This window comes from Astyanax mexicanus, chromosome 21, assembly GCF_023375975.1.
Source record: "Astyanax mexicanus isolate ESR-SI-001 chromosome 21, AstMex3_surface, whole genome shotgun sequence".
NCBI lineage: Eukaryota > Metazoa > Chordata > Actinopteri > Characiformes > Acestrorhamphidae > Astyanax > Astyanax mexicanus.
In genome coordinates this window covers 165,866-180,000 of record NC_064428.1, presented here as the reverse complement: position 1 = coordinate 180,000, position 14,135 = coordinate 165,866, and the positions used below count along the sequence as shown (strand labels likewise).

At 50.1% G+C, this 14,135-nt stretch overlaps 1 non-coding gene across 1 annotated transcript; it reads left to right on the top strand.

Moving 5' to 3' along the window:
- Positions 1-2,338: 2,338 nt before the first annotated feature.
- LOC125786164 (5.8S ribosomal RNA) lies at positions 2,339-2,492 on the top strand. Its single transcript, XR_007428298.1, has one exon. It is a non-coding gene; the product is annotated as a 5.8S ribosomal RNA (ribosomal RNA).
- Positions 2,493-14,135: the final 11,643 nt, after the last annotated feature.

Genomic DNA, 14,135 nt, shown 5'->3' with positions numbered 1-14,135 from the left:
ATGGAGCCCAGGCCTGGGTGAGTCCTCCACGGCTGGTTCCTGAGGGTCCCAGACTGGTGGATGGAGCCCAGGCTTGGGTGAGTCCTCCAGGGCTGGTTCCTGAGGGTCCCAGGCTGGTGGATGGAGCCCAGGCCTGGGGGAGTCCTCCAGGGCTGGTTCCCAAGGTGTCCAGGCTGAGGGCTGAATCCCAGGCTTGGTGGACTAAGTCCAACTTGGTCTACCAGTGGTAGGCTCGAAAAGTCGAAAAAATGACTAAGTCCAACTTGGTCTACCAGTGGTAGGCTCGAAAAGTCGAAAAAATGACTAAGTCCAACTTGGTCTACCAGTGGTAGGCTCGAAAAGTCGAAAAAATGACTAAGTCCAACTTGGTCTACCAGTGGTAGGCTCGAAAAGTCGAAAAAATGACTAAGTCCAACTTGGTCTACCAGTGGTAGGCTCGAAAAGTCGAAAAAATGACTAAGTCCAACTTGGTCTACCAGTGGTAGGCCCGAAAAAGCTGAAAAAATGACTAAGTCCCACTCGGTCTACCAGTGGCAGGCCGAAAAAGTGCGAAAATTTTCTAAGTCCTCACTTTTGGTCTACCATTTCACGCCAAAAACTAGTGAGGGTGGCGAGCTCCAGGATTTCTGACCCCCTTCGCCCGACTCCCGTGCCCGACGAAGGTGCACTCCGGTCGGCCTCGGAGCGAGTTCGCCCGCGCTCTGGAGGATTTTTCGTTTTTCGCCTTAATTCCAGCTCCAATAGCGTATATTAAATTTGCTGCAGTTAAAAAGCTCGTAGCTGGACCTCGGGAGTGGGCTGGCGGTCCGCCGCGAGGCGAAATACCGCCTGTCCCAGACCCTGCCTCCCGGCGCCCCCCGGATGCCCTTGGTTGGGTGTCCGGTCCTCAGGGGTCCGGAGCGTTTACTTTGAAAAAATCAGAGTGTTCAAAGCGGGCACCAAACTCGCCTGAATGCCTGAGCTAGGAATAATGGAATAGGACTCTGGTTCTATTTTGTGGGTTTCCTGAACCAGGGCCATGATTAAGAGGGACGGCCGGGGGCATTCGTATTGCGCCGCTAGAGGTGAAATTCTTGGACCGGCGCAAGATGGACGAAAGCAAAAGCATTTGCCAAGAATGTTTTCATTAATCAAGAACGAAAGTCGGAGGTTCGAAGACGATCAGATACCGTCGTAGTTCCGACCGTAAACTATGCCGACCCGCGATCCGGCGGCGTTATTCCCATGACCCGCCGGGCAGCGTGCGGGGAAACCAGAGTCTTTGGGTTCCGGGGGGAGTATGGTTGCAAAACTGAAACTTAAAGGACTTCATGGAAGGGCACCACCAGGAGTGGAGCCTGCGGCTTAATTTGACTCAACACGGGGAACCTCACCCGGCCCGGACACGGAAAGGATTGACAGACTGATGTCTCTTTCTCGATTCTATGGGTGGTGGTGCATGGCCGTTCTTAGTTGGTGGAGTGATTTGTCTGGTTAATTCCAATAACGAACGAGATTCCTTCGTGCTAAATAGTTACGCGGCCCCCCGCGGTCGCGGTTAACTTCTTAGAGGGACCAGTGTCGTATAGCCACGCGAGATGGAGCAATAACAGGTCTGTGATGCCCTTAGATGTCCGGGGTTGCACGCGCGCCACAATGGCCGGGCCATCGTGTGCCTACCCTACGCCGAGAGGCGCGGATAATCCGCTTTAACCCGTTCGTGACGGGGATTGGGGATTGCAATTATTCCCCATGAACGAGGAATTCCCAGTAAGTGCAGGTCATCAGCTCGCGCTGATTAAGTCCCTGCCCTTTGTACACACCGCCCGTCGCTACTACCGATTGGATGGTTATGTGAGGTCCTCGGATCGGCCACGCCGGGGCTCCTTCGCGGGGCCTTGGTGCTGTGCTGAAAAGTCGATCGAACTTGATCATCTAGAGGAAGTAAAAGTCGTAACAAGGTTTCCATAGGTGAACCTGCAGAAGGATCATTACCGGGATCGGGGTTGGTAGTACCTCCTGGTAGGTACGACTCCCTACATCCACAAGCCCTCCTTTCAACCCACGGCCCGACGTCGGGAACTACAGGGATTCCCTTCGGCCTGTAATGACTTGATGCAAACCGGTGTCCTGAGAACAAAAAAATGTTTTACGGCCAAAGGGAGACGGGTACCTGGCCCCCGAAGTCCGTCTGCGGGGTTTCTCTCCAGAGGCGGCTCGGCGGCACGGTTTGATGACCCCGAGTTCGCTTCGGCATTCCGGGGCGCCCGTACCCGCGGCTGCCGTAAAACATTATTTCAACCATCACTTTTGTGTCTGTTGGTTACATGGCTTTGAAACAAAAAAACATAAAGAGTACAACTCTTAGCGGTGGATCACTTGGCTCGTGCGTCGATGAAGAACGCAGCCAGCTGCGAGAACTAATGTGAATTGCAGGACACATTGATCATCGACACTTTGAACGCACATTGCGGCCCCGGGTCAATCCCGGGGCCACGCCTGTCTGAGGGTCGCTATTCCAATCTATCGGACCTTTTCGTTTTGTCTCCCTCTTCCCTCCGGGGAAGAGTAAGAGACGGTTCGAGGGGACCGCGGCTGGAGGTTCGAAGGTGCCCGCTCCGAGGCACCTTCGTCTTCCTAAAAGCAGACTCGGTCAGGTTCCCTTCTCGTTCGGGACTCGATAAAAGCCGCTCGACGGGCTTGATCGTGGGGGAAAGACTTTCGTCCACCCCTCTCGCCTTCGTCTCCGTTGCCCAGCGATGGGTCTCGGAGGCCGGCTTTCCACACACCGTCCTCTACCGTTCCTCGTTCCGGCGAGGGAGAGGTGGGGGCGATCCGTGGAGAGACGTCGTAGCGACGGCTGCCGGTGGGTTTTACCCTCTCTGGCTGCCCGTTATGCGCACCGTCTCTCCGTCGGCGGATCTCCGTCCTCCCTCTCCTTTTCGTTCGGGCCGAGCGCGCGGCAAAAGAGAGGTTAGTAGGAAATGCTCCGGTAGAAGGCGAAGAGGGGGGCTTAAGTTTTTTCTTGCCGTTTTCATCCCGTCCTCCGGCCGAATCGAACCTCCCCGTCTCGAAGGGTTCCTCCGAACGGTTTCCAGCCAGACCGCGAGGGGTGGTTCCCGCCCTCCCTCGCGGCGGCGTACGCCTGGCGACGACAGCCCTTCGAGCGCGACCTCAGATCAGACGAGACGACCCGCTGAATTTAAGCATATTACTAAGCGGAGGAAAAGAAACTAACAAGGATTCCCTTAGTAGCGGCGAGCGAAGAGGGAAGAGCCCAGCGCCGAATCCCCCGTCCTTCACGGGCGCCGGGACATGTGGCGCATAGAAGTCCGTATCTCTCGGCGCAGGCCGGGGGGCCTGAGTCCTTCTGATAGAGGCTCAGCCCAGGGACGGTGTGAGGCCGGTAACGGCCCCCACCGCGCCGAGGTCGCGGTTCTTCTCGGAGTCGGGTTGCTTGGGAATGCAGCCTAAAGCGGGTGGTAAACTCCATCTAAGGCTAAATACTGGCACGAGATCGATAGCAAACAAGTACCGTAAGGCAAAGTTGAAAAGAACTTTGAAGAGAGAGTTCAACAGGGCTGAAACCGTTAAGAGGTAAACGGGTGGGGTCCGCACAGTCCGCCCGGGGGATTCAACCCGGCGGCGGTGTCGTACCAGTCCGCCCGGCGAGCTCCTCCCGGGCGCATTTCCTCTGCGGCGGTGCGCCGCGACCGGCCTCGGTTCGGCTTGGAAGGGTCAGGGGGCGAAGGTGGCTCGCGAGCTCCGGCCCGCAAGCTTTACAGCGCCCTCCCGCCCCGACTTCGCCGCTTACCCCCGGGGCCCCGGTGAGTACCTCCGCGCCTTCCTTCCCCCGTGGGGGAGGGATGGGGCCCCTCCATCCCCTGCGCGTTCCGTCGACCGGGCCGGACTGTCCTCAGTCCGCGTCCAACCGCGTTGCGCAGCCAGGGCGGGGACCGGCCTCCGCACAAAAGGGCGCTCGGGGTCAGCGGCGATGCCGGCTACCCACCCGACCCGTCTTGAAACACGGACCAAAGAGTCTAACGCGTGCGCGAGTCAAAGGGCTGAAACGAAACCCCACGGCGCAATGAAGGTGAAGGCCGGCGCGCGCCGGCCGAGGTGGGATCCCCCCCCTACGGGTCGCGGGGGCGCACCACTGGCCCGTCTCTCCCGCTCCGTCGAGGAGGTGGAGCTAGAGCGTACGCGATGGTACCCGAAAGATGGTGAACTATGCCTGGAAGGTGTTGGTTGATATAGACAGCAGGACGGTGGCCATGGAAGTTGGAATCTGCTAAGGAGTGTGTAAAAACTCACCTGCCGAATCAACTAGCCCTGAAAATGGATGGCGCTGGAGCATCGGGCCCATACCCGGCCGTCGCCGGCAGAGAGAGGGGCTCAGTCCTTTCCGGGCTTACGCCGCGACAAGTAGGAGGGCCGCCGCAGTGGCGCAGAAGCCTCAGGCGCGGGCCCGGGTGGAGCTGCCGTGGGTGCAGATCTTGGTATGTGAACAGCAGTTGAACATGGGTCAGTCGGCCCTAAGGGATGGGCGAACGTCGTTCGGAAGCGTGGGGCGATGGCCTCCGTCGCCCCCGGCCGATCGAAAGGGAGTCGGGTTCAGATCCCCGAACCCGGAGTGGCGGAGATAGGCACCGCGAGGCGCCCAGTGCGGTAACGCAAACGAACCTGGAGACGCCAGCGGTTGCACTGGGAAGAATTCTCTTTTCTTTGTGAAGGGCAGGGCTCCCTGGAATGGGTTCACCCCGAGATAGGGGCCCGCGCCCTGGAAAGTGTCGCGGCTCTGGCGGTGTCCGGTAAGCTCTCGCTGGCCCTTGAAAATCCGGGGGAGAGGGTGTAAGTCTCGCGCCGGGCCGTACCCATATCCGCAGCAGGTCTCCAAGGTGAACAGCCTCTGGCATGTTGGAACAATGATCCGTAACTTCGGGATAAGGATTGTCTCTAAGGGCTGGGTCGGTCGGGCCAGGGAGCGAAGTGGGGCTGGACTCGAGCCGCGGCTGGGGCAGCGGCTGCCCCGCGCGTCCCGTTGTTCCGCCCCTCGTCCGGAAGCCTCGGAGCGCATCGCGCCCGTCCTCTCTCGTCGTCCGGAGGCCCGGCCGTTTCTTGGCCACGACTCGGAGCAGCGGCCGCGACTCTGAGCGTGCGCCGGGCCCTTCTCGCGGATCTCCCCGGCTACGGTGCTGCGTCGGGACCTCCGCGTCCGTCCCCTCCCGGTTCGCGCCAGGGGGGTGGTCGCGGCGCGCGGGAGAACCCTCCCGGCACGGCGCCTCGGCCGGCGCCTAACAGCTGGCTTAGAACTGGTGTGGACCAGGGGAATCCGACTGTTTAATTAAAACAAAGCATCGTGAGGGCTCTAAGCCGGTGTTGACACGATGTGATTTCTGCCCAGTGCTCTGAATGTCAAAGTGAAGAAATTCAATGAAGCGCGGGTAAACGGCAGGAGTAACTAGCACACCCCGGAGTCACAGGAACGGGAGACTCCGGAGAGAGAGCATTGAGCATCGTGTCGCAGGCCTCCACCTCCACGTGGTACACCCGGTAACATCCCACTCGTTGGGGTGGCTAAGTGAGGCCGATCATGTGCAACCTGCCGACCCAATTGTTTCCTATTCGAGGGTTGGCAGGGAGGGGTAGTTCGTTCGATGCCTCGATCGCTCAAGGGAGCCGAGGATGAGGGCTGTATGAAGGGACCCACCTCACAAGTCACGAAGGCAGGTGACTGGCACAAGTAGGTTTCCCGCCTGGGTAGGCAACCGCGCGGCCCTCCGTGGCCACTGTGCACGGTGCGCTCCTACCCGACCCAGCGGGTTAGCCTCCGGAGGGTGAAGGTAAGAGCAGCTACCTTCTAACGGTGCAAAGTTGTTCGGGGATGGCTCGGCCCGCCATCTGTAGAAATGGCTGAGATGGTCCCCAACTGAGGTAGAGGCGGATAACGGTCTCTTAGAATCGACTCCCGGGGTGAGACAGGCATCGGAACACAGAGACTTACAGGCATTGACGGGACTCCCTCTCCTCTCCTAGGGATGCCCAGGGGACTTGTCCAGGGCTGAGGCCCAGGACTGGGTGAGTCCTCCAGGGCTGGATGCCCAGGGGACTTGTCCAGGGCTGAGGCCCAGGACTGGGTGAGTCCTCCAGGGCTGGATGCCCAGGGGACTGGGGATGACTAAGTCCAACTTGTTCTACCAGTGGTAGCTCCGATAAGTGGAAAAAAAATATGACTAAGTCCAATTTTGTCTACCAGTGGTAAATGAGAAAAGTGGAAAGAATGACTAAGTCCAACTTGGTCTACCAGTGGTAAATGAGAAAATTGTAAAAAATGACTAAGTCCAACTTGGTCTACCAGTGGTAGCTCCGAAAAAGTGGAAAAAATGACTAAGTCCCACTCGGTCTACCAGTGGTAGGCTGAAAAAGTGCGAAAAATTTCTAAGTCCCCACTTTTGGTCTACCATTTCACAGAATTTCTAGTGGGGGTGGCGAGCTCCAGGATTTCTGACCCCCTTTCGGGCCGACAAAGGTGCACTCCGGTCGGCCTCAGATTGAGTTCGCCCGCGCTCTGGAGGTTTTTTCGTCAGGGGGTTTTTCAAAGGGGTGCCGTCGGGCTTTCAATGAAAATGGCAATGACTAGGGGTCCAAGAACCTGAGAACGATTCCCAAAATTTAACTAAGTCCAGCAGGACTTAGAAAATTTCTGAACTATTCTTTTGCAATGGTGAATAAAGGACCCTTATATGCCAGATTTGTACCTGACTTTGAAGCTACCCTGTTCGGCCTCAGCCAGTGCCTCTGGTCCTTTGACTCTCTGGAGGTCGCATGAAGGTTTTGGATGGGTCGCATGTAGATTTTGTATACCCAAATATGTGAACTCTACCTGGGGTATAAAATGCAAAGACATGTGGCTAAACTTCCAGCCCTGGAAGTGATAAAATGAGGCCAAATTGAGGCTTCTGTATACCCAAATATGTGAACTCTACCTGGGGTATAAAATGCAAAGACATGTGGCTAAACTTCCAGCCCTGGAAGTGATAAAATGAGGCCAAATTGAGGCTTCTGTATACCCAAATATGTGAACTTTACCTGGGGTATAAAATGCAAAGACATGTGGCTAAACTTCCAGCCCTGGAAGTGATAAAATGAGGCCAAATTGAGGCTTCTGTATACCCAAATATGTGAACTCTACCTGGGGTATAAAATGCAAAGACATGTGGCTAAACTTCCAGCCCTGGAAGTGATAAAATGAGGCCAAATTGAGGCTTCTGTATACCCAAATATGTGAACTCTACCTGGTGTATAAAATGCAAAGACATGTGGCTAAACTTCCAGCCCTGGAAGTGATAAAATGAGGCCAAATTGAGGCTTCTGTATACCCAAATATGTGAACTCTACCTGGGGTATAAAATGCAAAGACATGTGGCTAAACTTCCAGCCCTGGAAGTGATAAAATGAGGCCAAATTGAGGCTTCTGTATACCCAAATATGTGAACTCTGCCTGGGTAGATAAGGATAAAGATATGGCCAAAATATGGATGAATTATGCCAGTGGTAGACCAAAACTATAAACCATTGGTAGACCCAAATGAATACAAAAGACACACTGAGACCATCTTTAAAATTGTATAATGGATGGTTTTATTGATTATCTGGAGAGCAGCTGCTTTCACTGGATGAACTTTCTGGATCACTAGATGCATCCAATGGGTCTGCAGAGCTATTCAAAGCCTGTGTCCGAAGGTCCCTTATGCGGAAAACCTCACTGAGATTGGGAACATCAGTGTAGAACCGCTAGGCTGTGGAGATGTCGTGGCACATGCTGTTACACACCAGCAGCCTGTCCGAGTGTGACAGATGTTTCTTGGCCTGTAAGGAGAGAGAGAGACGGTGTAAATGTTGGATGTACGAGGCTGGTGATCGCAGTGAGATGCAGGGGCAGCACTCACCTCTATGGCGATGGATGTACGGATCAGGCTGAAAGCAATGTCCCCAGTCATGCCAGCAACTTGCCAGGCTGCTCTCAGCATACGGTTCAGCTTCTGGACCTGCTTGCCGTTCCACTGGAATATATACGGGCACTGCTCTCCACCGTAGAGGCTGGATATCTCTGCCAGGCCTCTGAGCCAGTCAGCTTCCTTTGGCAGGAGAGCCAAATACGCATTCCCAAAGGCTCTGTCCGTCTTGTGCCTAGCAACCTAAGGGTGAGAGATCCAACATGAGTAACACAAATAAAAAGCACAATCAACCAAGAGAGAGTTTACCCAGTACTTACCCACACCAGGGTGCGGCCGAGTGGGTCCTTTTCAGCCTCCAGCAGGTCAGCTTTGGTGATGTTGCAGAAAACGATGGGGCGGTGGCCGGTGAGAACTGCTAGGTACCCCGCAACATATCCCTGGGCAATTCGGTACAGTTTTGAGGTTGGCTTGGTGCGGTTGTCATCCATAACTCTGGGCAGGTTACGCTCGGCGTTGCGTATGAAGGACTGGAGCTCAGTGCTGGTTCGGAGGGACTCTGATTTCTTCCGTTTTGCTCTCTGCCGGTGGCTTAGCACTGCCCTGGTGTTGTCACGGCTCAGCCTTCGAAGATGCAGCAGAATACGTTCCAGCTTGTTGGAACTAAGACCAGAAATCTCTAAGTGAAAAGCCTTGAAATGGTTCACGAAGGCAGAAGCATTGAGAAGCATAACCTTGATGGATGTTGGGGCATACCCTTTGTGAGCTAGGTTGGCTGGCCACTGCCTCAGCCGTAGAAAATCCTCCAGAAATTTTAAGTTCTTGAGCTGCTGGTCGGAAAAACCTGCAGCCATATGTTGGAGAAAGCGCAGTGCATGACTGCGCCTCTGTTGGGCGTTTTCCATATCTTTGTCGGATGGATTAGAAGGGAGCGAGAACTCATAAAAGTCCCGCAGGACACGGTTGATGATCGGGCTGGGGAACTCAGTGGGTGTCCTGGGCGAGTTCTCCCTCGATGAGCCTGCTGAGGATGAATGAGGTGTTGGGGGCTCCAGTCTAGGTGTCTTTGGGGCTGAAAGTGCAGGCATGATCGTGGAAGGTATTTCTGGTTCACTGTGAGGCTCAGGTGATCCATTGGGCTCCATGTTTGTGGGCATGCTCTGCGAAACTAGCACCGTCTCACTGCGGTGCTCAGGCTGGACCTTGACCCTCAGTAAATCCAACATGCTTGCCATCGGTGGGGTAGGCTGAGAGTGGCGAAGCTTAGCAAGCTTGTCCAAGATACATTCCCGCTTGGCTGAGGACAATACCACCTCCAGATCGCTGCCAGAGAGTTTGTGTCTGCTGGCGAGGTGCATGTCCAACCTTGAGAAAATTTTTTCACAAAGCGGGCATGCCAGACTATCTTTCAACCGGGCACTTGCAAGCCGTAGGATCAGCCTAAACTCTGTTGCATTTACCACGTGGTGCTGCCTTCTCAGATGGCTCGGCAAATCCGCAAATGTCCTCTTGCAGATCGGACACACTCTCTGCTGAAACAGGGAGAAACACTGTGAGACCATCATGAACAAACCTTGACAAAAACCCAGTAAGAGAACCAGCAAACTCACCATGTTTGTGTGTAGCAGTCTTCCCGACGCAGAGGCTTGGTCTGTGGCCTCTTTTATAGGCCGTGTTTGGGGCAGGGCCCGCCGGTCTGCTAATTGCACATCCGGCGCTGGCTGTTGTGCAATATGCAAGTGCTGGAGTTGCAAGTCCGGGATCGGATTGCACATTCTGGGCAGGTGAATGTGAAAGAGGAGCATAATGCAATGGATCCTGAATTAGGGTTAGGGTTAGGGTTAGGGTTAGGTATAGGGATAGTTGCGTGGAGTGGCCCTCATTAATTCGACCCTCATTTGCATGAATTTGCATTCTGCCATCTGATTGGCTATGAACTTTCAAAGTTTAAAGCAGAATATCTTTTGTTCTGTAAGTCCTACTGAGGAGTGAGATGGCTCATTTGAACCAGCAAGCAGAGTTCTTTTAAGCAATGAATAATGAATTATACTGTAAAATATGAAACAATAAATTGTTTATATATATATATATATATATCCAGCATGTTAGAAACAGTTTAAATGCAGCCATTGTCAGTTATGTGAATTGAAATGCATTTGGTTAAAAAATGATTTGTCACAAATAGGTATCAGAGGACTAAAACATATCAAAAGGTTGTATTTTGGAAAACACTTAATAGTTGACCACTTACTTTGGTCTATGTAGCTGATCCAGAAATTGGTTGATTTCATACCCATTTTCTAGATCCCCAAATGTGGAGGGCACCATTGGATGGACTGCTCAACCTCGCCTTCTTTCCTGAGAGACATAAAAAATATATTTGAACAGTAAAGGAAAAATAATCCTGATGTCTAAACCGTGATTCTGTAGCAAGGATGTGTGAATACGTGCTATTTTACACCACATATGGTGCAGAGCTATTACAAACAATGGCCACTAGATGGTTGGGCAAGGAGATAAAACTAGATCCTTTAAAAGTTGTTTTTGCATCTACAGCTCTGTTTAAACTTTAATTTAACTATTCAGATGTTTTATGACCTGATTTCTAGAGCAAAATTTTAAATGTAACATATGTATAGTCACACACCTACAATAATAATAATAATAATAATAATAATAATAATAATAATATACATTAAATCATATATAAATATATTTCACTTTCAAACAATATTACTCAAGTGGTTATTAAACGTTTCATTTCGTATACGTGTAGAGTTAATAATTCAAGGAAACTGATGAAAAATCATTTACATTTACACCCTTTACATTTTAGTCGACTAAATTTACTGTAATTTTAGTCGACTATATTCTTATGACATTAAGTCGACTAAAACTAAAAACATTTCAGATGACTAAATTGTGACTAAAACTAAATACTATTTTCGTCACAAGACTATGACTAAGACTAAATCAAAATTTGTTGTCAAAATTAACACTGGTGGCAAACCTGCAAGTAGATAGCTTACAGTTGTTGTTACATTGTTTGGTTTTAAATGGTTTTATCATCAATTTATAGAAGTGTTTCATAAAATTGTTTGATGAAATGGTTTCATAAGTATTTTTATAGAGTGATTGAAAAGGCTGTTTTATTTGTTTATCTATTTATTAACTGGAAAGAAAAATAAAATAATAATATGCAATATGTGGTTGCTACATTCATTCAGGCTTAAAAAAATGACAATATTTAAAGTAATCCAAAGTAATCAGATTACGTTACTCACTTGAAGTAATGTAACTGATTACATTACAAATTACATTTTGAGTGATGTAATCAGTAATCTGTAAGGGATTACATTTTAAAAGTAACCTTCCCAACACTGGGGTTAGGGTTAGGTATAGGGATAGTTGCGAGGAGTGGCCCTCATTAATTCGACCCTCATTTGCATGAATTTGCATTCTGCCATCTGATTGGCTATGAACTTTCAAAGTTTAAAGCAGAATATCTTTTGTTCTGTAAGTCCTACTGAGGAGTGAGATGGCTCATTTGAACCAGCAAGCAGAGTTCTTTTAAGCAATGAATAATGAATTATACTGTAAAATATGAAACAATAAATTGTTTATATATATCCAGCTAGGGATGCTGATCACAACTATGTAGGTCCCATGTAGGTCACACCTACGGAACTACATTTGGCCTACGTTGACTTCTGTGGCACGAAACTTTACAGGCAACCTCAAATGTGCTATCCGGACAACATATTTCAATTTCAGACCTCTGGGTTATCGGGGGAAGGAGTTTGGCCTAAGTTGACTTCTGTAACACGAAACTTTACAAACAACACCAGAAGTGCCATTCGGACAACATATTTCAATTTCAGAACTCTGGGTAGTCGGGGGAAGGAGTTTGGCCTACAATGACTTCTGTGGCACGAAACTTTACAGGCAACCTCAAATGTGCCATCCGGACAACATATTACAATTTCAGACCTCTGAGTTGTCGGGGGAAGGAGTTTGGTCTACGTTGACTTCAGTAACACGAAACTTTACAAACAACACCAGAAGTGCTATTCGGACAACGTATTACGATTTCAGACCTTTGGGTTGTCGGGGGAAGGAGTTTGGCCTACGTTGACTTCTGTAACACGAAACTTTACAAACAACACCAGAAGTGCTATTCGGACAACGTATTACGATTTCAGACCTTTGGGTTGTCGGGGGAAGGAGTTTGGCCTACGTTGACTTCTGTAACACGAAACTTTACAAACAACACCAGAAGTGCCATTCAGACAACATATTTCGATTTCAGACCTTTGGGTTGTCGGGGGAAGGAGTTTGGTCTACGTTGACTTCAGTAACACGAAACTTTACAAACAACACCAGAAGTGCCATTCAGACAACATATTTAAATTTCAGACCTCTAGGTTGTCGGGGGAAGGAGTTTGGCCTACGTTGACTTCAGTAACACGAAACTTTAAAAACAACACCAGAAGTGCCATTCGGACAACATATTTAAATTTCAGACCTCTAGGTGGTCGGGGGAAGGAGTTTGGCCTACGTTGACTTCTGTAACACGAAACTATACAAACAACACCAGAAGTACCATTCGGACAACATATTTACATTTCAGACCTCTAGGTTGTCGGGGGAAGGAGTTTGGCCTACGTTGACTTCTGTTTCACGAAACTTTACAGGCAACCTCAAATGTGCTATCCGGACAACATATTACAATTTCAGACCTCTGAGTTGTCAGGGGAAGGAGTTTGGCCTCCGTTGACTTCTGTGGCACGAAACTTTACAAACAAAACCAGAAATGCCATTCAGACAACATATTTAAATTTCAGACCTCTAGGTTGTCTGCGGAAGGAGTTTGGCCTACGTTGACTTCTGTAACACGAAACTTTACAAACAACACCAGAAGTGCCATTCAGACAACATATTTCAATTTCAGACCTCTAGGTTGTCGGAGGAAGGAGTTTGGCCTACGTTGACTTCTGTAACACGAAACTTTACAAACAACACCAGAAGTACCATTCGGACAACATATTTAAATTTCAGACCTCTAAGTTGTCGGGGGAAGGAGTTTGGCCAACGTTGACTTCTGTGGCACGAAACTTTACAGGCAACCTCAAATGTGCTATCCGGACAACATATTACAATTTCAGACCTCTGAGTTGTCAGGGGAAGGAGTTTGGCCTACGTTGACTTCTGTGACACGAAACTTTACAGGCAACCTCAAATGTGCTATCCGGACAACATATTACAATTTCAGACCTCTGGGTTGTCAGGGGAAGGAGTTTGGCCTACGTTGACTTCTGTGGCACGAAACTTTACAGGCAACCTCAAATGTGCTATCCGGACAACATATTACAATTTCAGACCTCTGTGGGGGAAAATCAACATTTATTCCATGTATTCCTGATTTACTTCATGTATTCATAATCAATTATACTGATTATTACTGTTAATCATTCAATATTCATCCTGTTAATCATTCAATCAGTATGTTATCATTGATTTTATGTGAACTGTGTATTCTCTGCTCCTGGGACATACAGGCTCAGATTTGAGGCCTAAAGAGATGAAAATTGAGTTCTGCCTGGAGACTAGCGGGTCATAGCAAATGGTGTTTTCTGATTCATGAATTATTCTCTCCTAAAAAGCTTATCTTCTGGTACGTGCAGTTTCTGTTCCTCTTTTTATATTTGGTAGTGATCTGTTCCAAACAGATCACGAGTTTGGCATTGCCTCATGTATGCAGGGGGGGACTGTATAAAAATGCCCAGTCGACACAGAAACGGGGCTTTTTCCGATCTTTGACTACTCTCATTCTTCATCCATTGCTTTTGCTTTATTTTTCCTTTTTGCAACTTCAAAATAAAAACCTTCTCTTTTTGGCATCCCGGCTCGTTGACTGTCTTTGTCGATTTCCACGACAAATTGGCGTCCCTGGGTGGGCTGCTCGTGCACCGGGACCTCTAGACCCTGCAAGAAAAGCGGAGGACGCTCTTGGGTTAAAAAAAAGAAACCCAACCTTAGAACCTCAACTGTTTTTTAGAGGAAAAGGCGTTTTCTCTGGGGGTCGAGGGGTGTCCGGGGCCGCTGCAGCCGCACCACGTGTGAGTATATTTTTATATCTTTCTTCGTCTGGTTTGAGCCCCCTGGCACACAGTCTGAGTTGATGTGAAGAGGTTAGAGGCA